Consider the following 26,930-nt stretch of genomic DNA (forward strand, 5'->3'; position numbering starts at 1 on the left):
ATACCGGCGTATGACTCGGCGTGATGGCATGGGGTGACATCGGTTACACGTCTCGGTCACCTCTTGTTCGCATTAACGGCACTTTGAACAGTGGACGTTACATTTCAGATGTGTTACGACCCCTGGCTCTACCCTTCATTCGATCCCTGCGATCCCTGCACATTCTCCAGATCTCTCACCAACTGAAAACGTCTGATCAATGGTGGCCGAGCAACTGCCTCGTCACAATACGCCAGTCACTGCTCTTGATGAACTGTGGTATCGTGTTGAAGCTGCATGGGCAGCTGTACCTTTTCACACCATCCAAGCTCTGTTTGACTCAATGCCCAGGCGTATCAAGGCCGTTATTACGACCAGAGGTGGTTGTTCTAGGTACTGATTTCTCAGGATCTATGCACCCAAATTGAGTGAAAATGTAATCACATGTCAGTTCTAGTATAATATATTTGCCCAGTGAATATCCGTTTATCATCTGCATTTCTTCTTGGTGTAGCAATTTTAATGGCCAGTAGTGTAGGCAAATCTACATCTGCACCTGAACCCGTAGTTCCTATTGAGAATCTAAATTATTTCTCCAAGTCGACGTATTTACTTGACCACCGCACAAGGGCTCCAATCATCGACTATCTTACGGGAAAACGTCAGGGTGACGGTCGAAAAAACTCGTTAAGTTTTTTTATTACGGTATTACAATGTCTGTATGTTGAAGAATTATTGCCCAAAATATTATGCGGGGGTTCCAAGAAGTAACGATTCTGCGAGAGTTTGAAGGCGAGCGCGCACGGCACGCTGCGTCCTTAGAGAACCGGTTCCGCGCTCACGCTCCCTATTTATACACATTTGAGTAAACGTGATTTTCTGGAGCGTTCTTTCATGGGGCTACTCGAAATGTGAACGAAAGTTTCAATAGTCTCGTTTGCAGATATTTTCCAAAAATAACATCCAGCCGAAGAGGAATTATTAACATTGCTTCAAATTTGGCCGTGTGCCTACTCAATGTAGGCCATACTGCATTAATGCGCGTGGCAAATGCCCTTCAAATCAAAATCGGCGATGAAATGCGCCGATTGTGTGAGGACAGAGACGCCAGCGGCGATGCTCTCAGCGACGAAAAGGGTTTTGACGACGAAATTGAGGGCTTCTCAGGTCAAAGTAGCAGATAGCGGTCACAAGCCGGGACAACAGTTGCTAGACATCGATCACATCCTGTAAGTTTCAAGTTTTGTCCCTTTTCTTTCTATGGTAAATACTCGTCAAAATTTAAAAGCGTTCCTCTTAAAACCATGTTTTTCGGCATGGTTGTCGTCGTCCTCGTTACAATTTTCATCCGATTTTAATGATTTTTTGTCTCCCTCGAACCAGATTGAATTCCCCTTCAGCTAATCGTAGCCGATTTTTTTGTGTTGATATTTAGTTTTTTTTTCCCAAATCCCTACGTTGAACTAAAATTACATCTATAAGGATCAGGGTGATTTGTTAATTTCATGTTTCAAATAACCGCGACCGGAATTACAGCGACAACCGTCACTCTGCCTTCTTTCAGAGCTGCCTCGGGAAAATACCAATTACACAGTAAAGATATTGATGTTTTTCAATAAAAAAAATATCAAAAGAATCTTCAACGTAGGCTCTTTTCATTGCCCTATTTGTCTACGACGTTCCAGTACGGAGAAAAACGTCCGAAATTGGAGCAATATTTTCGTTCGTCACCCTGTCGTTCCCCTTTAAAATATCGGTGATGGATACAAACGAAAACTTTTTCTGCAGCCGATAACCCCTAACTCGGTCAGAAAGTCCATTCCGCGAATTCGTTCGGCAACTGAAGTAAGAAATAATACAACTGTACAGATCATCGATTATCTCGGCGCCCACTACTGCCCAAAATAACGCACATGTTTAATCATTCTCTGACCTCGAGATCTTCCTAATAGACAGGAAATGTGCCATTACCCAAAAAGAAATACGTTAAAGAACCGACGACAGGTACTTTTGCATTCTGCCTTCAGTATGCAAGGCTTCAGAATACATAGTCCACTAACAGCTTACCAGTTTTTAAAATCAAATAACATTTCAGATGAATACCAGTTTTGTTTCTGGCAAAATCACAGCATGACAGCGCTCCTATGAAAGTGACTGACGAACTGAAAAGAAGTTGTGGACAACCATCAGATGACTATTATAAGCCTTTTGGATTTTAGGTACTACTTGTGAAAAACACACAAGTGAAAATTTCTCTTCAACTGCTGTACGGTTCCACTCACACCTTACATCCTACCAACAGAGGGTAACTAAAAGTCACAATGGTGGATGGGTTCCACAAGGATCAATATTGAGTCCATCACTTTCCTCGACATATGTTAATGACACAATCAATAAATGTTCCAGGCTATTACATCTACATCTGCATCTACATGGTTACTCTGCAATTCACACTTAAGTGCTTGGCAGATGGTTCACCGAACCATTTTCATACCTCTACCATTCCACTCTCAAATGGCGCGTTGGGAAAGGGAACACCTAAATCTTTCCGTTCGAGCTCTGATTTCTCTCATTTTATTATGAAGATCATTTCTCCGTACGTAGATGGGTGTCAACAAAATATTTACGCATTCGAAAGAGAAAGTTGGTGATTGAAATTTCGTAAATAGATCTCGCCGCAAAGAGAACCGTCTTTGTTTCAGTGACTGCCACCCCAACTCGCGTATCATATCAGTAACACTCTCGCCCCTATTACGCGATAACACGAAACGAGCTGCCCTTCTTTGCACTTTTTCGATGTCCTCCGTCAGTCCCACCTGGTAAGGATCCCATACCGCACAGCAATATTCCAGCAGAGGAAGGTCAAGTGTAATGTTGGCTGTCTCTTTAGTGGGTTTGTATCATCTTCTAAGTGTTCTGCCAGAAAAGCCCAGTCTTTGTTTCGCCTTCCCCACAATATTATCTATGTGGTCTTTACAATTTAAGTTTCTCGTAATTGTAATTCCTAGGTATTTAGTCGAATTGACAGCCCTTACATTTTTGCGATTTATCGTATACTCAAAATTTATCGGATTTCTTTTAGTACCCATGTGGAGGACCTGGCACTTTGCTTTGTTTAGTGCCATGGTCGAATTGATTTCACCTTAAAACCCAACATTTCGTCCCCATCTGCAGAGGACATTTCAATGGGGATCGTAGCTACTTTTGAATGTCCGATTCACTTCCTGGCTCGCTACTGGCTGCAGAAAAATTTCTCTTCCTCATGCTTCCACGCCGTGGCGTGACGTCACATTATTGAACAGGTGAGCGCAATTGGTTGTTGTCGACTGTTGTTATCACCCCATGGTAGAAGACTGGTACATATCTACTTCAGCACCGGAATTCAGATGTCATTCAGTCCCACACCCTCCTCTTTCCTACTGAGATTCCTAGGGTGTTTTACAGTCTCTGTGGCATCTCTCTGTATAGCCTTTCATGGTACCCACTTGTGACTTGTGACTTGAGCCCAATCAAAATGAATGTGGTGGTCTCCTGGCTTCAATGCATATTCCGCAACAGCTGATCTGCCAGTCACTCCTCTTCTGCAATTGCCCTTGTGCTCTTCTAGTTGTTTTTTTTCCACTGTTCCGCTAGTACCCACGTACATCTCCCCCCCAACTACACGGAATCGTACTAAATCGTGTTTTATCCAGCTGCTGGTGAGCATCTTTGGCCGATTTAGGTGATGTTGTTTCTTCCGGGTGGGTTTGTAGATTACTACGATATTCCGCTTTTTTAAGATTTTCCCTACGTAGTCAGCAACGTCCTTAATGAAGGGCAGGAAAACTTTCGATTTCACTGGCACTTGAACATCGCTAGGATTTCTACGCAGTGGTCTTAACCCCCTTTCCACCTCAGCTAATAAATAACCATTATTGAGCAATGCATTGGTGAGATGTTTTAATTCTGCTTCAAGCAGCTCTGGTTCGCAGATTTTTCTTGCTCTATCCGCCAACGTTTTTTTGGTGCCTCGCTTTTTTGTGTATGGTGGTTCGAATCCCCTTGTAGATAACGGTCTGTGCCTCTCTCTCTCTCTGTGTGTGTGTGTGTGTGTGTGTGTGTGTGTGTGTGTGTCTCTGTGTGTGTGTGTGTGTGTGTGTGTGTGTGTGTGTGTGTGTGGTTTTCGGTAAACCGTGTGGCTCAAACTACCATTTTCTTTCTTGAAAACTAGCACACCAAGAAAATTTAATCTTCCAGCTGCCTCCTCCTCCATGGTAAACTAAATCTTCGGACTGATCCCGTTGAGATGTTTGTAATAACGACTCATTTCCTCCCTGCCATGCTACCACAAAACAAACGTATCATCCACCAGTACTCGGTTTTTTGTTCGCAGCTTCCAGTGCCTGCTCCTCTAATTTTTCCATAAAGAAGTTCGCTGTAATCAGGCTTAAGGGGCTGCCCGTAGCGATACTACCGTCTGTTCACAGAACTAATCGTTTCATTTTAAATGCGAGATTGTGAGGCGATATTTCATCAGTTCTGCAACATCGGGTGGAAAACCCCGATTCAGATGCTGCAATACTTCAATGAGTGGAACCATAGTGAACAGCGATACCACATCAAAACTAACCAAAATGTCCTCCGGATGTACCACCATGTCGTTTAATTAATCGATAAAATATGCCGACTTCTTGATATCGAAACAGATCGGACCATATACGGTCGTAATAGTGTTGTCGCGAACTTGACAAATCGAATAGGTGGGCGAACCAATAGCACTCACTATAGGCCTCAGAGGAACATTTTGTCTGTGCTCCTTCGGCAGTCGGGAAGCACACGGAAGCGGAATTTTGCTGGAGTCAGTGGCAAGGCAGGGCGTGAATCGGACATTCAAAAGTAGTTACGATCCGCAGATGGGGACGAAACGCTGGGTTTTAAGATGAAATCGATTCGGCCGCGGGATAATAGCCTGGAACATTTAATTGATAGTGAAATTGCCGACCGTGAAAGTTTACATTTTACATACGTTAATGATGTGTCAATTATTCTCTCTTACTGAGAATGACACCTATTCGCTGACGACATTTACTTATATCTGAGTGCAAGCCCAACGAACTGCGCACAGCCAACCAGCATATAAATGCTGCTTTCTTTCCAACAGCAGAGTGGACGCAGAACATAGATTTGAAACGTAACACATCTAAAATGCAAGCAATCTTACCGAGCGAGGTGGCGCAGTGGTTAGCACACTGGACTCGCATTCGGGAGGGCGACAGTTCAATCCCGCGTCCGGCCATCCTGATTTAGGTTTTCCGTGATTTCCCTAAATCGCTCCAGGCAAACGCTGGGATGGTTCCTTTGAAAGGCCACGGCCTACTTCCTTCCCTGTCCTTCCCTAACCCGATGAGACCGATGATCCTGCTGTCTGGTCTCCTCCGCGAAACAACCCCCAAGCAATCTTAATCGCACGCTAAAGACCTATTACTATGCAATTTATAAAATCTCTTCCACACTTAAATCCTAAACGGTACAGAATAAACCTTTTATTCTCAAGCAAAGAATTTGGGGATAATTTTGGATTATCATGGAGGCTGGAATCAACACACATTGTAATCTGTAAGAAGGTGTCAGCGTCCCTTCATTAACTACAGAAATATAAAAAAATATGTCCCTTCGAGCTTAATAAGAAGCTCGTAGATTCACTAATGCTCCTCGTACTTGAGTACTCTCCAAGAACTCAGGCGAAAACTGGTGACGAATTCTTGGGCACGATACAATTGTACCGTAGGCTATTACGACCATATCACTCCTGCCTATGAACAATTATCATGGCTACTTGCCGATAAGCGCAGAAGCTATCATACTCTTTATTTATTGACTTCTCAGTCATCGCACTCCATCTTATTTATCTTGAACTCTTACACTACCATCTGCAAAACATTGCAGAAATACTCGTTGTGAACAGTGTAAGAGACGGCCGGTGTGGCCAAGCGGTTCTAGGCGCTTCAGTCTGGAACCGCGCGACCGCTAGGTCGCAGGTGCAAATCCTGTCTCGAGCATAGATGTGTGTCATGCCCTTAGGTTAGTTAGGTTTAAGAATTTCTAAGTTCTAGGGGACTGATGACCTCAGATATTAAGTCCCATAGTGCTCAGAGCCATTTGAACCATTTTTGAACAGTGTAAGATCCTCTCTGAGCCATCACATCACATTGCCATTCTGTATCAGCAACCCGACTGTGGTTCTAATGGCTCTGAGCACTATGGGACTTAACTTCTGAGGTCATCAGTCCCCTAGAACTTAGAAATTCTTAAACTTAACTAACCTAAGGACATGACACAGATCTATGCTCGAGGCAGGATTTGCACCTGCGACCTAGCGGTCGCGCGGTTCCAGACTGTAGCGCCTAGAACCTCTCGGCCACCTCGGCCGGCCTGACTGTGGGACAATCTTCCTCAAAATATCATAGAAACTTAAAATGACAGCTAATGGCCCAATTTCTATCACAGTAGCTCTGTCTCCCAAATACACACATCAGAAAGAGTTTTGAATCATCTCGGTTCTGAGAGTTACGGAACCTGTACAGAAAAGTGGAATAAAGATCAACATAAACAGCATTTCCGCCCTATTTATTGTTCATGAGAACCACACATTGCATATTGTACCACCATACAGCGAGACCTTCAGAGGTGTGGTCCAGATTGCTGTACACACCGGTACCTCTAATACCCAGTAGCACGTCCTATTGCATTGATGCATGCCTGTATTCGTCGTGGCATACTATCCACAAGTTCATCACGGCACTGTTGGTCCAGATTGTCCCTCTACTCAACGGCGATTCGGCGTGGATCTCTCAGAGTGGTTGGTGGGTCACGTCGTCCATATACAGCCCATTTCAATCCATCCCAGGCATGTTCGATAGAGTTCATGTCTGGAGAAAATGCTGGCCACTCTAGTCGAGCGATGTCGTTATCCTGAAGGAAGTCTCACAATATGTGCACAATGGGGGCGCGAATTGTCTTCCCTGAAAAGACGAATGCCTCACCAATATGCTGCCGATATGGTTGTACTATAGGTCGGAAGATGGCATTCACGTATCGTACAGCCGTTACGGCGGCTTCCGTGACCACCAGCGGCGTACGTCGACCCCACATAGTGCCACCCCAAAACATCAGGGAACCTCCACCTTGCTGCACTCGCTGGACAGTGTGTCTAAGGTGTTCAGCCTGACCGGATTGCCTCCAAACACGTCTCCGACGATTGTCTGGTTGAAAGCATAAGCGACACTCATCGGTGAAGAGAACGTGATGCCAGTCGTGAGCGGTCCATTCGGCATGTTGTTGCACCCATCTGTACCTCGCTGCGTGGTGTCCTGGTTGCAAAGCTGGACCTCACCATGGTCGTCGAGAGTGAATCTGCGCATCATTCAGCCTATTGTACACAGTTTGAGCCGTAACACGACGTCCTGTGGCTGCACGAAAAGCATTATTCAACCTGGGGATGTTGTTGTCAGGGTTCCTCCGAGCCATAATCCGTAGGTAGCGGTCATCCACTGCAGTAGTAGCCCTTGGGCAGCCTGAGCGAGGCATGTCAGTTTCTGTCTCTCTGCATCACCTCCATGTCCGAACAACAATGCAGAGGCGATCGAATCGCGGTATTGACCGCCTAGGCATGGTTGAACTACAGACAGCACGAGCCGTATACCTCCTTCATGGTGGAATGACTGAAACTGATCGGCTGTCGGTCCCCCTCCGTCTAGAAAGGCGCTGCTCATGCATGGTTCTTTACATCTTTGGGTGAGTTTAGTGACATCTCCGAACAGTCAAAGGGACTGTGTCTGTGATACAATATCCACAGTCAACGTCTATCGTCAGGAGTTCTGGGAACTGGGGTGTTGCAAAACTTTTTTGATGTGTGTAGTAGACCCCAGCTCAACCTCGTCAGTCCCCCCTCCCCTACAATTTTTCCCTCCCCCATATCGGTAGAATTCTTTATTTAAATTCCTTTCTTCCCTGACAGTCACTTGTGAGTGTGATTTCAATGTCCTCCTTTTCTTCATCCCTTCCGGTTTTGATAATACTAATATGGACTCAAGTGTGCTACTATATCATTCTTAATGTCCTTTACTATTATTATAATTATTGTTACTAGTATCAATTATTATTGTTGTTATTATTATTGTGAATGTTTTGTAATCTCTTTGATATGTGTTGTACCTGGTTAGATGTAAGAGAGGGCCTTAAGGCAGTACTCTAGACAGACTAAATATGCAATAAATAAATAAATAAGCAACACAAAGCACAAAAAACTACTAAATATCGTAAACCCGGAAACGGTAAAAATTACATGGTTAGATGAAGCTAAGCAGGATTTACGAGAAATGAATGCCACAGAAGATACCATCAGAGAAAGCAAAGACTTTGAAATCCTAGTTGCAAATCACACATTCGCAGAGAAAGCTAGAAACACCAGTGAAAGACAGACGGCAGAGGAACGCAAGAATCAACACAGCGAATTCGTGAAGAGATTTTTCGGGAAAAGAAGAAAAAGAAGTTGTCAGACCAAGCTAACGAGTTCAAACTCGCTCTTTAACTGGGCATTACGAAGAAAGAAGAAGTAAGCCACTTACTTTTGTAGTCAATGCTAAGTGACTCTTAACATGGTATAAAGAGAATCCATTGGACAGTGAATTACTGAAAACAAGTGATTTGGAGTAAAGAATAACGAAATACCCTGTGAAAATCCGTTGGGAGGTTTTGTACGAGGTGCTATCCACAATTTTCTCGACTGGTGTTGCCATCTTTTGAAAACCTTACCTTTGGATTAATGGTCACCGTCAACCTCGAAGTAGTTCCCATCCGCATATACACACCGGTCGCAGCGCTTCTGCCACTGGTCGAATGTTTTCTGGAAGTCCTGTTCTTTGAAGGTGTTTATCACCGCCAGTGATGCTTCTTGAATCCTCACTAGAGTGTCGAACTGACGGCATTTCAACTTGAATTTAAGTTTTGGGAATAGCGCGAAGTCGCAAGGTGCCAAATCTGGCGAGTACGGTGGGTGGGGTACAACCGCCATGGTGTTTTTTGCCAGAAAGGTGAGCAAGGACGTGTGACAGGGCGCGTTGTAACGGTGCAGCAGCCAGTTTCCTTGACGCCAAAGTTCGGGCCGTTGTCGCCGCACGTTTTCACGGAGCCGTCGCAAAACGTCACAGTACGAGGTGCATTCAAGTTCTAAGGCCTCAGATTTTTTTTCTCCGGACTGGAAAGAGATAGAAACATGCGCATTGTTTTAAAATGAGGCCACGTTCATTGTCAATACGTCCCAGAGATGGCAGCACCGTACGGCAGATGGAATTTTACCGCCAGCGGCGAGAATGACAACTGTTTTAAATACTTAAAATGGCGACGTTTTCCTTACTTGAACAGCGTGCAATCATTCGTTTTCTGAATTTGCGTGGTGTGAAACCAATTGAAATTCATCGACAGTTGAAGGAAACATGTGGTGATGGAGTTATGGATGTGTCGAAAGTGCGTTCGTGGGTGCGACAGTTTAATGAAGGCAGAACATTGTGTGACAACAAACCGAAAGAACCCCGGGCTCGCACAAGCCGGTCTGACGACATGATCAAGAAAGTGGAGAGAATTGTTTTGGGGATCGCCGAATGCTTGTTGAACAAATCGCCTCCAGAGTTGGCATTTCTGTGGGTTCTGTGCACACAATCCTGCATGACGACCTGAAAATGCGAAAAGTGTCATCCAGGTGGGTGCCACGAATTCTGACGGACGACCACATGGCTGCCCGTGTGGCATGTTGCCAAGCAATGTTGACGCACAACGAAAGCATGAATGGGACTTTCTTTTCGTCGGTTGTGACAATGGATGAGACGTGGATGCCATTTTTCAATCCAGAAACAAAGCGCCAGTCAGCTCAATGGAAGCACACAGATTCACCGCCACCAAAAAAATTTCGGGTAACCGCCAGTGCTGAAAAAATGATGGTGTCCATGTTCTGGGACAGCGAGGGCGTAATCCTTACCCATTGCGTTCCAAAGGGCACTCCCGTAACAGGTGCATCCTACGAAAATGTTTTGAAGAACAAATTCCTTCCTGCACTGCAACAAAAACGTCCGGGAAGGGCTGCGCGTGTGCTGTTTCACCAAGACAACGCACCCGCACATCGAGCTAACGTTACGCAACAGTTTCTTCGTGTTAACAACTTTGAAGTGATTTCTCATGCTCCCTACTCACCTGACCTGGCTCCTAGTGACTTTTGGCTTTTTCCAACAATGAAAGACACTCTCCGTGGCCGCACATTCACCAGCCGTGCTGCTATTGCCTCAGTGATTTTCCAGTGGTCAAAACAGACTCCTACAGAATCCTTCGCCGCTGCCATGGAATCATGGCATCAGCGTTGTGAAAAATGTGTACGTCTGTAGGGCGATTACGTCTAGAAGTAACGCCAGTTTCACCGATTTCGGGTGAGTAGTTAATTAGAAAAAAAATCGGAGGCCTTAGAACTAGGACGCAGCATGTTATTCTCAATGGAGAGAAGTCTTCCGAAGTAAGAGTGATTTCAGGTGTGCCTCAGGGGAGTGTCATAGGACCGTTGCTGTTCACAATATACATAAATGACCTGGTGGATGACATCGGAAGTTCACTGAGGCTTTTTGCAGATGATGCTGTGGTGTATCGAGAGGTGGTAACAATGGAAAATTGTACTGAAATGCAGGAGGATCTGCAGCGAATTGACGCATGGTGCAGGGAATGGCAACTGAATCTCAATGTAGACAAGTGTAATGTGCTGCGGATACACAGAAAGATAGATCCTTTATCATTTAGCTACAAAATAGCAGGTCAGCAACTGGAAGCAGTTAATACCATAAATTATCTGGGAGTACGCATTAGGAGTGATTTAAAATGGAATGATCATATAATGTTGATTGTCGGTAAAGCAGATGCCAGACTGAGATTCATTGGAAGAATCCTAAGGAAATGCAATCCGAAAACAAAGGAAGTAGGTTACAGTACGCTTGTTCGCCCACTGCTTGAATATTGCTCAGCAGTGTGGGATCCGTACCAGATAGGGTTGATACAAGACATAGAGAAGATCCAACGGAGAGCAGCGCGCTTCGTTACAGGATCATTTAGTAATCGCGAAAGCGTTACGGAGATGATAGATAAACTCCAGTGGAAGACTCTGCAGGAGAGACGCTCAGTAGCTCGGTACGGGCTTTTGTCAAAGTTTCGAGAACATACCTTCACCGAAGAGTCAAGCAGTATATTGCTCCCTCCTACGTATATCTCGCGAAGAGACCATGAGGATAAAATCAGAGAGATTAGAGCCCACACAGAGGCATACCGACAATCCTTCTTTCCACGAACAATACGAGACTGGAATAGAAGGGAGAACCGATAGAGGTACTGAAGGTACCCTCCGCCACACACCGTCAGGTGGCTTGCGGAGTATGGATGTAGATGTAGATGTAGAACTTGAATGCACCTCGCAGTACGTGGAATCCACTGTTTGTTTGGGTGGGACGTATTCTTTGTGTACAATTCCCTTGGTATCAAAGAAAACGATGATCATGCTCTTCACTTTCCTCTTCACCTGTCTCGCTTTTTTGGGTCTTGGAGAGACCGGGCTCTTCCACTGGGACGATTGTTGCTTTGTCCCTGGGTCATAACCGTAAATCCAGCTCTCGTCGCCGGTGATAACCCATGACAAGAAAGTTGGATCATCAGGTGCCGTCTGACGAAGGTCCGTGCACACTTCAACACAGTGTGCATTCTGATCGGCAGTCAAGATCCTTGGCACAAATTTTGCAGCGACACGATGCATGCCCAATTCATCAGTCAACATTCGTTGGCATGTCCCATAACCAATACCCACTTCATTCGCAAGGTCTTGAATGGTTCGACGTTGATCCACACGAACCAATTGTTGAAGTTTGGCAACAATGTCGCATTGTGCGGCCTTGCAGTATGAGCATCGTCTTCGACGTCTGTACGGCCGGCCCTGAACCGAGCATGCCACTCTAACACACACGTACGACTCATGCTCTGTCCCCTAAATACTTGTTGAATCATTGCAAGAGTCTCCATAGAACTTTTCCCGAGATTCGCACAGAATTTGATACACACGCGCTGTTCTGTTCGCGGATCCATCGTAAAATCGCCACACACCAAACACAGAGTATTACGGAAATCACTGTGGACACATAACACGTTCTCCCAGCTGAACGCCACACCGCACACAGACTCATCAGATATGCAGCTCTCGTCACCTGGCGGTGCAAATATCTACAACTCCTGCTTTCCAGATAGCAGCACCAGCCCCGAAAATTTTGGATTACACCTCGTATTTGGCAAGTACCTGGAGAACGTTAGCTATCATCATGAGTCGAGCCAACAGAGACGTGCGGAGGAGGTAGTATTAAGGTATGTGTGTCTTTTATGTAGCTAGTGAGTGGTCCCCTTATCGAGCTTAAGAATACGGCAAATTGTGAAAGGATATGAACGCATTTTCCAGCCTTGTGTAGTGCGTACACTAGAGGAACAGTTCAGAGGCGATGACTGTATCAGCGTGAGAATACACCCTGTAATGAAGCAGCATATGTGATGCAATAGTTTCTGGATCATGACATTCCCGAAACGGACTAGCATGACCCGGATCCCGGTCTAAACCCAATCGAACACCTTGATGAGTCAGAACTTCGAATCGTTCCAGATCCCAGAATGCAACATCGCTACCTTCTCTATTTTTCGGCTTCTTTCATTCCTCCATAGACGTTCAGACACGTTACTAACACTGTCCCCGGCAGATTCCAAGCCATAATAAACCCGATGAGGGGATTCGCCCCGTATGAATGCCCAGTAATAGGAGCCCGAGTATTTTTGATCAGATAGCGTATCTTCAGGACACCACTCCATTTCTCCACACTTGTACACATGAGATTACTTTTCTCCCTTGCAGAGCCAGTTATCATTCTGATCTTCTTATCTTCAGTAAGAACATCTGCATCTACTAATATACTCCGCAAACCACTACACAGTGCATGGATTAGCAAAATCTGACAAAGGAATTAAGCATGAGAAGAATTATTCATAACAGTAAATTAAAATGAACGAAGTGTGTTACAGTACACTATTTAAGACAGAAATCTGACCATATAAAACTAAAAGAGTAAAGTGGGCAACAGGTATAGAAAAGAATGGACGAAATCACCTGATGACATTACCTGATGACATCATGCAATGCTGCCGGATTTCACCCACTTTCCTGCCCCTACACTCTGATTTCACAATTCACGATGGCGGAAGTAGGCCACTTGTATTAAACATAAAGCGGCGGGAAATTAAAATAATTTTGGAAAATCCAAAAAATCCAAGATGAACTCTTGTCTACGTTTAAAACGGCGCGAAATTCAAAATCTAAAATGACGTATCTAGACCATTTCAGCTAAGTTAAAAATAGTGGTTAATTCAAAAGCGCAGCTACTCTAAGTTTAAAAATATGTCCCGTAACAGCTCCATTGGACTGTTGAAATTAATACGGCTCTGTGTGTAGTAGGACAGGATAGAAATGTTTTCCCACAGAGGCCAACTAACAACTCTAGGACTGCCGCAAGACTGTGTCACTAGCCGAGTTGTCTCTGACTGGTGACAGTGAGCGCCTGGAACACCATGTACGCACTATGATGATGAAAGTGTAACAGAATGTGAGCCATCCTAGACGATGCCACATGCCACCTCCACCACGGGGCGTTTAGCCACGTGACAACACACATCCCATACTACTCCGACTGCGTGCAGAATGGCTACAGGTCCCTGGCCGAGAAGGTGCACACTGTGCAACTGCTGCTAACGTGCGTGACACATTTGCAGCTGTCACGCTGACAGCTTCAGCAACTGCTTTCGTCCCCAAGCAGTGAAAGTGCATGACACCAGTGGTGCATGCAATGTGGCACTCGCTCACGAGGTTCCAATCGTTGACGTGTCTGGACCTGCAAGACATTTGTGAATATTCCAAGACAAGACTGGACTGAGGATACATTACTTCTAGCTGACAGACATGATTGTTATACAACGCTACTTTTAGACTCTTTATTAATATTCCAACACAAAATTGTACTTAATGATATCCTTTCCCAAATACTATTTCTAAATAACAATACAACGTGCAAAAACACTAAGGAATGCGTAAAAGTGCTTCTATGATCTACTTTCACCTGTCAGGAATATATATATATATATATATATATATATATATATATATATATATATATATATATATATATATGGGTGGTCAGAAACAGTCTGTAAAGCTTGTAAGGTTGACAGTAGAATGTGCTGAATTGTTACAGTAAAAATTTCATATGTTGCACCATTTCCAAGTTAGTTACCACTGAAGTTAACCACTCAGGCCGTTTTGCAAGTAATCTGCCAGAAACGGTGATGTTATACGTGTTCCTTGTTTAGTTTCCTAAAGCAAAACAAGAGAGAGATACAAAAACTGAACACAGCACGGCATAAGGATCGAACCCAAGCCACAGGCCGAGCAATCTTGTGCACTATCACTTATACTTTGAGAACAACTAACACTAACTGCATCTGGTAGGCTGACTAAAAATGCATGCACAACGGCCTGATTGGCTAACTTCAGTGCAAATTAACTCAGTATCTAATCTAAGTTTTCTGTTAACAGTAATTTCCCAGTACAACCTACCCTGCAACACAATCTAAAGTAGAAAATTATTACGAGATAACATTCATTGTAGTAAAGCATGTAGCCGTGTAGCCCGGCGGCTGCAGGATTGTCTTCGCTATGACTAGCTGCCGCTACTAGCCATCTAGTAGAATCGTAAATTCATACGCCCTTAAATAAACCATACTAATTATCAAACGATTTTGTTCAAACCCGGTATACCACCTTTTGTTATTAAAAAAAGAATCTTGTCAAAATTTCAGATTTTTATCTCATATAGTTCCAGAGATTGAGAAAATTACTTAAATGTCCGAAAACCGACACTTATCTTTCAAAACTCAATTAGGAACAACAGCAGTTTGTCTTTTACTATCATCTAAAGTCATTCCAGAATTCTCAATATATAAAATCACTTAATTGGAATTTTTCTTTTCAAAACTTTAATTATACTGAAATTTTGTAGTGTAAAAATCATTCAAAATTATTATCTGCTTATTATTTTGTTGTGTATGTATATGGGAATGAATGAGAGAGTGTCTGTGGGACATACGTTAAAACTTAATATTGTTTTATGTAAGACCTGATAAAACTGAATCGTGGGAAAATTGTAGTGCAACCTCGATGCTGATGACGTGTGTCGAAGTGTGCTTGCTTTTGTAAGAGAGCAGCCAGTATAGAAGTTGGATTAGATTAGATTAGATTTACTATCATTCCAATTGATCCGTAGTGAGGAGGTCCTCCAGGATGTGGAACATGTCAGAAAAACAACAATACATGACAAATATTTACAACTAAAACAAATAAGCTAATTTACCATTCCACAGGTCCCAAGTGGACTGATCGTCATTTTTTAATGAACACTAAGAGTCATTTTACAAATACTAATGCACTGAATTTAAACTAAAAAGTTTTTTATTTATTTATAAGGTAATAAACATGTAATACAACTACTGTAATACTTATTTACAATAAACACATTACTGCACTGAAATGGTGCAGAAGTTAGATTATACTTACACACACACACACACACACACACACACACACACACACACACACACAAATTTTCAGTGAACACATTACTGCACTGAAATTGTGCAGAAGTTATGTTGTACTTATATACAAATCAGTTGGTTTTACTAAGAAATTCTTCAATGGAGTTGAAGGAGTTGGCCACCAATAAATCCTTTAGGCTTCTCTTAAACTGAATTTCATTGGTTGTTAAGCTTTTTATGGCTGCTGGCAAGTTATTGAAAATGTGTGTTCCTGAATAATGCACACCTTTTTGTACAAGACTAAGTGACTTTAAATCCTTGTGGAGATTATTCTTATTTCTAGTATTGATTCCATGAATTGAGCTGTTGGTTTGAAAAAGTGATATATTTTTAATGACAAATTTCATTAAGGAATAAATATATTGGGAAGCTGTAGTTAGTATCCCTAGTTCCCTAAACAGGCTTCTGCAGGATGTTCTTGAGTTCACACCACATATAATTCTTACTGCACGTTTTTGTGCCTGGAAAACTTTAGCTTGGCTTGATGAATTACCCCAAAAAATAATCCCATATGACATTATGGAATGAAAGTAAGCATAGTATGCCAGCTTTTTCATTTTTATATCCCCTATGTCTAACAAAATTTGCATTGCGAACAGAGATTTGTTAAGAAGCTTCAGCAGTTCTGTGGTGTGCTCCTCCCAGTTGAATTTATTATCAAGCTGTAATCCCAAGAATTTAATACTGTCCACTTCTTCTATCTTCTTGTCATCGTATGTTAGACATATACTCTTGGGACACCCCTTACAAGTTCTGAACTGCATGTAGTGTGTTTTTTCAAAGTTTAGTGACAAAGAATTGGCTATGAACCAGTGATTAATGTCCACAAATATTTTATTGGCTGATCTTTCTAAGACTACACTTGATTTGCTATTTATTGCAATGTTTGTATCATCGGCAAACAAAACAAACTTGGCATCTGGTAATGTTACTGATGAAAGGTCATTGATATACACAAGAAAAAGTAAGGGCCCCAAAATGGAACCTTGTGGGACCCCACATGTAATTAGTTCCCAGTTGGATGATGCCTGATAGCTTGATACATGTCTCTTTCCTAATAACACCCTTTGTTTCCTGCCAGAGATATAAGATTTGAACCATTTTGCAGCATTTCCTGTTACACTATAATATTCTAGTTTACTTAAAAGGATATTGTGATTTACACAGTCAAATGCCTTTGACAGATCACAAATTATACCAGTTGCCTGCAATTTTTTGTCTAATGAATTAAGCACATTTTCACTGTAAGTGTAAATAGCCTTCTCAATATCAGAACCTTTTAGAAATCCAAACTGTGACTTTGACAGTATGTTATTTGAGATAAGATGGTTATAAAGACGACTGTACATTACTTTTTCGAAAATTTTTGAGAATGCTGGCAACAGTGAAATTGGACGGAAATTTGATGCTATTTCTTTATCTCCCTTCTTAAACAGTGGCTTAACTTCAGCATATTTCAGCCATTCAGGAAATATTCCACTGATAAACGACTGGTTACAGAGATAGCTTAATATGTTACTTAGCTCAGAATCACATTCTTTAATTAACTTTGTTGATATTTCATCATACCCACTAGATGTTTTTGATTTTAAAGATTTTATGATGGACATTATTTCTGTTGGGGTAGTGAGGGTCAAATTCATATTATGGAAGTTACTTGAAATGTCTGGTCTAAGGTAATCCATAGCATCTACCGAACCTGACAACCCCATCTTTTCAGTAACAGTTATAAAATGTTTGTTAAAAAGTTCTGCAACACTATACACATCTGTCACCAATGTATCATTTACTCTTAAAGCTATTTGTTCCTCTTCATGTCTGGTTCTACCGGTCTCCTCCTTCACTATATCCCATATTGTCTTTATTTTGTTATCTGATATATCTTTTCCTTGTAATATATTTGCTTTGACATCCGTATTACAGTCTTTAATATTTTGCAGTATTTCTTATAATGTGCTATAGCATCAACATTGGAAATGTTTCGGATTGACAGATACAGTTTTCTTTTTGTTTTACAAGATACCCCTATTCCTCGAGTAATCCATGGCTTCTTTGTAGACTTTGCTCTAACCTTGGTAAGTTTTGGGGGAAAGCAGTGTTCGAATAAGGTAAGCACTTTATTAGCAAAAATGTTATATTTTTCATTCATGCCATGAGCACTGTAAACATCAGTCCAGTGAATGTCTCTGAGGAGTGTCCTAAAAATAATCAATTTTTGGCTTACTGATTACCTTCTTGAGCTCAGATTTAACAGATTTTATATCCTGTTCAGTATTAACATTTAACAGAAGGAACTGCATGTCATGGTCCGAGAGGCCATTGACTATTGGTTTTGTAATATAATTTTGTTCATTGGACTTTTCTATAAAGATATTATCAATGGCTGTTTGTGAGCAAGTGGCTATCCTAGTGGGGAACTTTACTGTGGGAATTAAGTTGAATGATAATGTTACTAACTCAAATAAGTTCTTATTGGGAGAGTCTTTAAGTTAATCTACATTGAAATCACCAGCAACCACTATTTCTTTGTTTTTGGTTGTTAAATGGGCCAGTACAGCTTCAAGGTGGTTTACAAACAGATTAAAGTTACCTGCAGGTGCTCGATATACACTTAATATTATGAAAGATTTTTTGTGAAAATCTAATTCTGTTGCACATGCTTCCATATGCTGTTCTAGGCAAAATTTATGAATGTCTATGTTCTTAAATTTATGACAGTTCCTGATGAATGTGGCAACTCCTCCTTTCTCCATTTCTGATCTACAAAAGTGAGATGCTAACCTAAACCCTGTAACACTTAAAAGTTCTATACCAGTGGTCACATGATGTTCAGAGAGGCAGATTATGTCAGCTGGGTTTGAAGACTCTAATTCATCTATGCAGATAGTTAATTCATTAATTTTATTTCTCAGTCCTCGAATATTTCGATGCAATAAAGATAGCTGACATTTCACATTGACTGAGTTAAAATTGGGTGGAGTTAAAATATCTGCTGACAGTTGAAAATTCTTAGCCAATGGCTGTTTATGCTGATGTAATAAGGTGGAATTATGTTTTTTGATTTCTTTCTCAAACTGAAGGTTTGTCTCAGTTCTAACCTCTCTTAAAATTTGCTTTCTTTCTGTCCTCCCTACCCTAAAAAAGGGTCTTTTCTGAATCCTATAACCACTGGTATTTTACCACTCATCACAGTGCCTCCCCCCTTTAACTTTCCTGCTATTTCCCCAGCCAATTTACCCTTCCCCTTCCTGTTGAGGTGAAGGCCATGCCTAGTATAATCCCACCTACTGAGAGAATCAACATGAACCACACCAATGTGTGACCCCGCACCCGACATGAGCAGCCGTTCCAGCTCCAAATTAACTCTCTTGACAGAAGAGTTCAAATGAGGTCGGTCATGGCGCCCAAGAACAGATACAAACTCAACACTAGTATGCCTCGATGCTGATGCAATCTTCGCCAGGTCACACTCTATACTGTACCCAGGATCTCTGTCAATACTGTTACCTGCCCCACCCACTATAACCACAGTGTCTTCCTTAGTGAAATCTTTGCAAAGTGATCCTAAATCCTCTGTCACCCGCTCCAGACCAGCACTAGGTTTAAAAAAATTGGCGACCTGGTATTCTGATCCTAGTTCATCCTGCAAAAGTTGGCCAACACCTCTTCCATGGGAACTACCTAACAACAACACTTTCTTTCTCTTTACTGATTTCCCTACATTCTTACTTTTCAATTTGCTGCTGAAAGTTTGTTGTGCCCTGTCTACACCTGCAACTGCTTGAGGCTCACCAGCTTGGAAGTAGAATAAGTTTCTAAATTAATTTAAAGATTAATCTGTATTTTGGTCTATTTTATTAAACATTATATTAGAAATTGGAAGTGTAATGACGTCAATGATTTTCTGAGTAGTGATTGGCTCAGCCAAGTTTTGCCGCAAGAATGGTCTAGAAGGATCATTCCGACTGGTTAATCAGACCCACCAGCCAATCAGAATTAAGCTGTTACTGCGCACAGATAGTTAGATATGCAGAGAGGTGAGGATCAGAGGGAGAGTCAATCACTAGCTGTCGTACGTGTAAGACCATGGTAGATGTCACTGTGCAAATTGTATGTAAAATGAAGAACTATTGAGTTCATTGCGTTTAGAAGTAGTTGTAACTAACCAGGTTTGAGTTACGAACATTTTGAGGAAAGTTTAATGTTTGTGAGTTAGTTAACTGATGTGTTATGAGCGTATGATATTTCCGTCATTGTGAAAATTCCACGTGGCATATTCGGTATTCTTTATGGAATACTTGAGCGAGTGCTTCAGACGCTGAAGACCACTGATTCGATCGAATGTTCAACTCCTTATAGTAGTGGGTCAGTGACTGTCAGATAGAACATTAATCGGGTCGGACTGATGGATATTCTGGCTGCTTTTTTTTGTGTGAGAAAATTTTGCACAGACTGTGAGGTGGGAATATTAGAGCAGTTAAAATAGTAAATTCGGACTTGACAGCAAATTTATGTACCTCCTTCAGAATAAAAGCCAGTTTATGAGAATTTTCAAAGGCTTATTGCAGGTAAAAAACTTACAGGAACTGACCTGCAACTTGAGTTACACGGTGTAATATTAGTAATTTGCTCCTCAAAAACATTAATATACGCTCAATAGTAAATGCCTATTGTCCTAAAGTTATAGAACAATTGTAAAGTAAAAGAAATGAACCATTGCACAGCAGCAACAGAATCTATTATTCTTTATCTTTGCCGTTCTTGCGCGGTGCCTGTAAATCTCTATGTACAAGTATCGATTAATGATATAAAAAAGAATTCTGTTGTTTCAAGATAAATGGGGCATTGGGCGCCTCACCTTTTACTGTTTGTATTCCATGAAAGGCGGACGCGTACTTGCTGCGTTCTGCATCGGTATTTTATATTTTATGTGAAAATATTCAGTAAATATGCTACTTGTTATTTTCCAATCACAAAACATGTAGTTTCTTGTAACTGATTACAAGCAGACAGCATCAAGAGGACATTTTGACTGTTATGTATGGAGTATTTAACCACAATGACCATCTATTGTAATTTAATATGAAAAGGTACGTAGCATTAAAAAAATTTGTGTTAAAAATAAGTGTGCTTATTTTAGTAAATTAACCTTGATGATTTCCATCTCCTCATTTACTTGAATGTTAATTATTTTGTGTTAGTTCATCACCAGAAATTACGATCACGCTGATGGGCCGAACGCAGCATGAAGCAGAATTATCGTTTTCCTATTATTTCTGAATCAGCACTTTTTTTTAAATTGTGTAGTGTTGCATTTCTTTTAAAGTCTATAGATCGTCAGGTCCCTTAGTGTTGTTCCGGGTATGACTACATCGCGACTATAAAAATGCACACAAATGATAATGTTTCTTCAGAACGATCTCAAATAAATCAATCTGCTGCTCTTATTCAAAATAATCCAACCAGGTATTTAATGCTCAACGTGTGTTATTATAATAGTGTAATCAATCCCTGATTCTGTTGCCAAGTGGCCCATCAAAATATTCACTTTTTCGACATCTTTAAAAAAATATAAAATAACAATTCTTTATCTTTTCGCCCCCTTAGAGCATCGCTACACTTGGCGCCCGAACAGGGACACGATAAAAAATCATTTCATGAATGTGTTAAAAATTTTTCAGTGCTTGTTCTAGTAACTGTTTCATTTTTTCATGTGGAGACAATACACCCGAGAAAGAGAAGTGGAAAAACCTTTTAATTAATTCAGAAGAACGATTGCTGAAAATACCAAAAAACGCGAGGAAAATGTTACGCTGGAATGTGATAGAAGTATCTCGTTCACCTTATTCGAGTCCTTTATTGTCTGTACTAAAATCAGACGGTATCGTAAGGCTAGTTATAGATGCAACATTAATCAATAAAATTATAGTGCCCATAAGAACGAGACCTCAGGCTCTTGAAGAGCATCCTGTAGACGTTTCATGGAGTTAAGTATTTGAGCAGCCTCGATTTGAAAAGCAGTTACTGGCAAGTAAAACTTGCGTAGGAGTCTAGGAAGTACACTGCGTTTATACTTGCAGGTAGATCTTACCATTTCAAAGTTGTACCGCTTGAACTTAATGTGAGTTCCGGAATTTTTATTTCAGCCCTTGACTGCGTACTAGGTCCTGAACTTTTAGGTGAGGTAACACTCTATGTGGATGACGTTCTTGTAGCATCGAAAAACTGGGAAGATCATGTCGCCCTTCTGCAAAAGGTATTTCAACGATTCAGAGTATGGTGTTAAGCAAATCTTAAGAAATACAAGTTAGGAAAAAGTGAAATTAAATTTTTAGGACACATTATCACCCATGAAGGAATTAAACCGGACCTGGAAAAATTGTCTGCTATAAAAAACTTTCCAACCCCTGTTACAAAAAAGGTAACTGAGAGGATTTATCGGTCTTACGTCAGTATTCAGACGTTTCGTTTCCAATGAAGCATTGTACAATCCCGCTCTTCACAACCTTTTCAAATAGAATTCACATTGGAATTGGACGCCGGAACGCCAAGACAGATTTCAGAAAATTAAAGACAGTTTTGTTAACAGTAACATTCTCCATCATCCTCAGATGGATAAGGAATTTTGCATTACTGCAGACGCTTCCTTTGTGGGTCCCGTCTTACTCGACGGCGCTTATTCCTACAGGAATATGACTTTGACATTGTATATATAAAAGGTAAAGATAATGTTATAGCAGACGCACTTTCTCGTTCACCTGAGGGCTTACCAGAAACCAGCGAACTGGTGGAACAAATGTCTAATTATAAAATTTTGTTAATGAAAGATCCAATTCACAGAAAGTATTTTCTTCAGTTATGTAGGCAGATTCAGATTCTTCAAAATACAGATCCAAAATGGAAAAAGTTTAAACAAACTCTTCACGAAAATCCAGCCCACATGTTGTCAAAGTTTTATAAAGTTCATAATCAAGTGCTATTTCATAAGACCTCAGAGTCATCTGAGAGGTGGTGTGTTTGCATCCCTCGAAATTTCAGTGAACATCTTCTGTAGTACACTCACATTTCATGGCGTCACTACGGACCAGAGAAATGTAAAAGGAAAATCTCGACTTACTGTTATGTTCCGAAACTACATCAGAGAATCCATAAATTACTGAGAAACTGTGTCATCTGTCAAAAAGCAAAATCCTTAAACATTTCCACTTCAATCCCACTAAATCCAATAATTGCTGAAAGGCCAAACAAGCTTCTTAGTACTGATTTGGCAGGTCCACTACCCACCGGTAGGGGAGGAGCTAAATACTTAGTAGCAATCCTGGACAATTTTTCTAAGCACATAAGACTGTACGCAATGAAATCTTCTTGTGCAAATCCGATAATTCGTCGCATTGAAAATGATTATTTCCCACGATTCGGGGTTCCTGAGTCAATCTTGTCCGATAATGTTTCAAATTTTACATCAAATTTTACATTTCTTACACGTCATGGGATTGAACAAATTTTGATATCCCGGTTTCGGCCGCAATCGAATCCGACAGCAAGAATTTTCAAAGAATTTAACAGATTTATAAGGACGTACATTCCGAATAAGCAGTCTAAGTGGGTAGACTTCGTAACACCTTTGGAACAGACTGCAAACCACCTTCCTCGTCTGTCGACCGGATTCACGCCACATGAGTTAATGTCAAGATCAAAAGAAAGGAATGAGTGCATAGACCCCCTTCCAAAGTTACAAGACAACGAATTGGACCTAGACGCAAAAATCAGGCAAGCTCTCATATCATTGACAACGTATGCTAACCTCCGAAAAAGGGCATTTGATATGAAGGTAAACAGAGTTATCGATTTCAAAGAAGGAGAAAAGGTATTAGTCAGGACTCACTTCAAACCATCCCTGTTGTTAAAGAAGAATCGTAAGTGGCAACACATTTTTAAAGGTCCCTTTGTGATAATGGGGAAACCACACATTGGTAGCTATCTGTTATCTGACCCTGCCACGAATAAAATCAAAGGATTGTTCCACCATCATGATTTAAGAAAATTTTATAACGGCAGGAATTAAGTTAATTTAAGCTGTAAGAAAATTCTAAGGTATTGGAGATCAGAATTAACCAATCAGTGACAAGAACTGAACTGAACTGACTACGGACGTTAACCGGTGCTAAAAGGAAACCTTATGTATTAAAACAACGTGTCTGGAATATAACATACAGAATAAGTTGTAGACAAGTACTTATATGAATAATCTTTATGTAACCAGGAGGACATGTTCTAGAGGCGATTTCCAATTTTAGTTACAAGTTAGTATGTAAGAAAAAGGATGTACTCGGGAGGTATTAATTAGCCCTGAGGTACTAAAATGAGGAAAGAGGAAGGAGCGAATAACGCACTAATCTCACTACATAGTAATATGAAAATGAGCAGGAAGGAAACCTTATGTATTAAAACAACGTGTCTGGAATATAACATACAGAATAAGTTGTAGACAAGTATTTATATGAATAATCTTTATGTAACCAGGAGGACATGTTCTAGAGGCGATTTCCAATTTTAGTTACAAGTTAGTATGTAAGAAAAAGGATGTACTCGGGAGGTATTAATTAGCCCTGAGGTACTAAAATGAGGAAAGAGGAAGGAGCGAATAACGCACTAATCTCGCTACATAGTAATATGAAAATGAGCAGGAAGGAGCGAATAATGCACTTCTCTCGCTAAAGAGTAAATATAAAAATGATGATTATATGCTCTTAGTATTAGTAAGTGAAATTTAATAGAGGACAAATTAATGACCTGTTTTGAAAGAAAATACTTAACATCCAGACAAAGGAGGAAAGTAGTGCGAAAAGATTCGATTCCATGAGGTTATTCCCTAATTTCAAATGTGAAGTAAATAAAGCACCACCTGTTAGCGCAAAGCAGTCGGTATATTTAACTTGTAAGTTCCAGCACAGTGCTGTGCCAGCGATAAAATAACATCTCTTTGAAGTAAACAGATACCTAGGATTAAGCATGAACAGATTGGTTAATGCAGCGCAATTGTTCTAAAAAGACCTGACGTCAGGTATATATATATATTTGGGTATTTGGGTATTAGGGGTAAACTTGACTTTGTCTAAGAAATGAACAAAGAGCAATAAGTAAGCTGCAGCAAGATACGTATTAGATATACAAGCTTGAAGTGATAGATTTTATTTTAAGTGCTCACTGCAATATTTATTGTTTTCTCTGGGATTATGTGAATAATGAATCCCTTTCCTAAGTGCAAATCCTTTAAGATCCTTGATCCTATCCACTCCCCAGGATCAACTTGTAAAGATGCACGTGTGCTTGGGAAGTGAGGCACTACGTATAAAAATGGGTAGGTTCGCGACGCGCAAATTGCTTTTGTGTTGCGCAATGTAAATTAAATTTTCGATCTCGTTGAGGAGTAATTTAAATTCTGTCGACGATCCGCGAGTAGGCCCGCTTTGCCCACTATTCTTTTTCGACTGTATGTATTTCTACACAAAATCCAGAGGCGGATTTGCTATTTTCAAATCTGTCCTCGAATTTTCTTTAAACACAAGTACATACGAAAGAAACTTTGACATAAATGAAGCACCACTCACAAGTCACCAAACAAGATGAGCATTAAAAAATGTATTGGGCCTACAAAATGTATAAGCGAGCGTGATAAAGATTACTATGAATGAAATTAATTTGTGAAGAAGATTGGAATGAATTTAGTCAAAGAAAAAGGACTTTTAATAGCTTACCTGTGACTGTAGGCATAAATGGTAAAAGAAAAGACTAATTAAGAAACAATTGTTCTGATTCAAAGTGGTAAATTAGATTATTTCTCGATTTGAATGAACTCTTGTAAATATTAGTATGTAAATCAACTTGTAAACACAGTGTGATGTTATGAAGTGAGAATTTCATCGAATACAACGTTCACGCAGACGATCACCACAGTGCAAGTGAAGTTGTAAAGTTCGACGATTTTCAGTGGCAGTATTCTACTACTGCACCATATGTGTGAAAAATTCATTGATGTGTGCGGCGTGTCATAACCAGTGTCATTCCACACGTGCAGTTGCAGCGGTAGCTACCACTTACCTGTGAATCCGTAACTGGATAGTGGACAGGAAGTGATGTGAGGCAGTTTCGGTGGCACAAACTCCCTCCAGCGATCTAAAAAGCACAAAGCCACAATCCGACGAACAAACGCGACGCACGGCACCTCAAAAGCGAAATCAACGCTCTGCAAGTAAGCTCCGGTCACATGTGCATGCCGACTGAATTTCAAGACTACTCGCAGCACTGGAGGTGGAGAGCCACCATGTGACGAAATAATGCAGACGTTCAACCGCCAACAGCAGTTGCTGAGCGCTACATCCTGTAGCAAAATCATTGACACCCAGTACTCAAAAAAATTTTGTATGTATCATAAATCTTCTGAGAGAGTCTAAGATAGAGAAGTTAGCGTAATTAGTATAATGACTGATTATACACAGAGATAAGTCACAAGGTCACCTCAGAACACTGTTGAAATGTAAACTTTAACGAGATGTCACGATTCGAATGAAAATAAGCACACGAAAAAACTTCAAAGGATCCGATCCTTCCTATATCCCATCCCACATGTTCGTTTTGTAAGATATTCTAATATAAGATATTTTATCTGTTTCGTATGTGAAATAATTTGGAGAGTCACTCTCGAGCCCTGAAAGTGAAAGATACGGACTTTCCTGTCGGAGCCATCACCAGTGGCTGCTCTACAATCCAAGCCTATCATAAATAGTGTATGTGCGTCGAAAATAAGTGTATAATTAAGTGCGATAACGGACAAAGCAATCAACTGACAAGACGGTGACAATATAATGAATACAGTCAAAACAGAAAGTTGTGTACCATTTGTGATAGTCAAATTACTTTTGTAACGATGAAAAATGAATGTGACTTTTTTTCCTTATAAATTTTGTAAACATGTGTACTTATAGCCTTAATTTTAAGGATCATCAAGAAAGACTGAATCCTTACAAAAACTGATAGAAAAACATAACAAATTCACAATGATCTACTACCGTCAGTAATTACAAATTGTAACGTTAATTCTTTTATTATGGAATGAATGTGAAATGAAGACTTTTAATAACCTTTATGTTACACCCGAAAATTACAAATATTCCAATTGGCATCAGGATGAAAGTAATACCTTCGGTATTCCTTCC

The sequence above is a fragment of the Schistocerca cancellata genome, chromosome 7, assembly GCF_023864275.1.
Source record: "Schistocerca cancellata isolate TAMUIC-IGC-003103 chromosome 7, iqSchCanc2.1, whole genome shotgun sequence".
Taxonomy (NCBI): domain Eukaryota; kingdom Metazoa; phylum Arthropoda; class Insecta; order Orthoptera; family Acrididae; genus Schistocerca; species Schistocerca cancellata.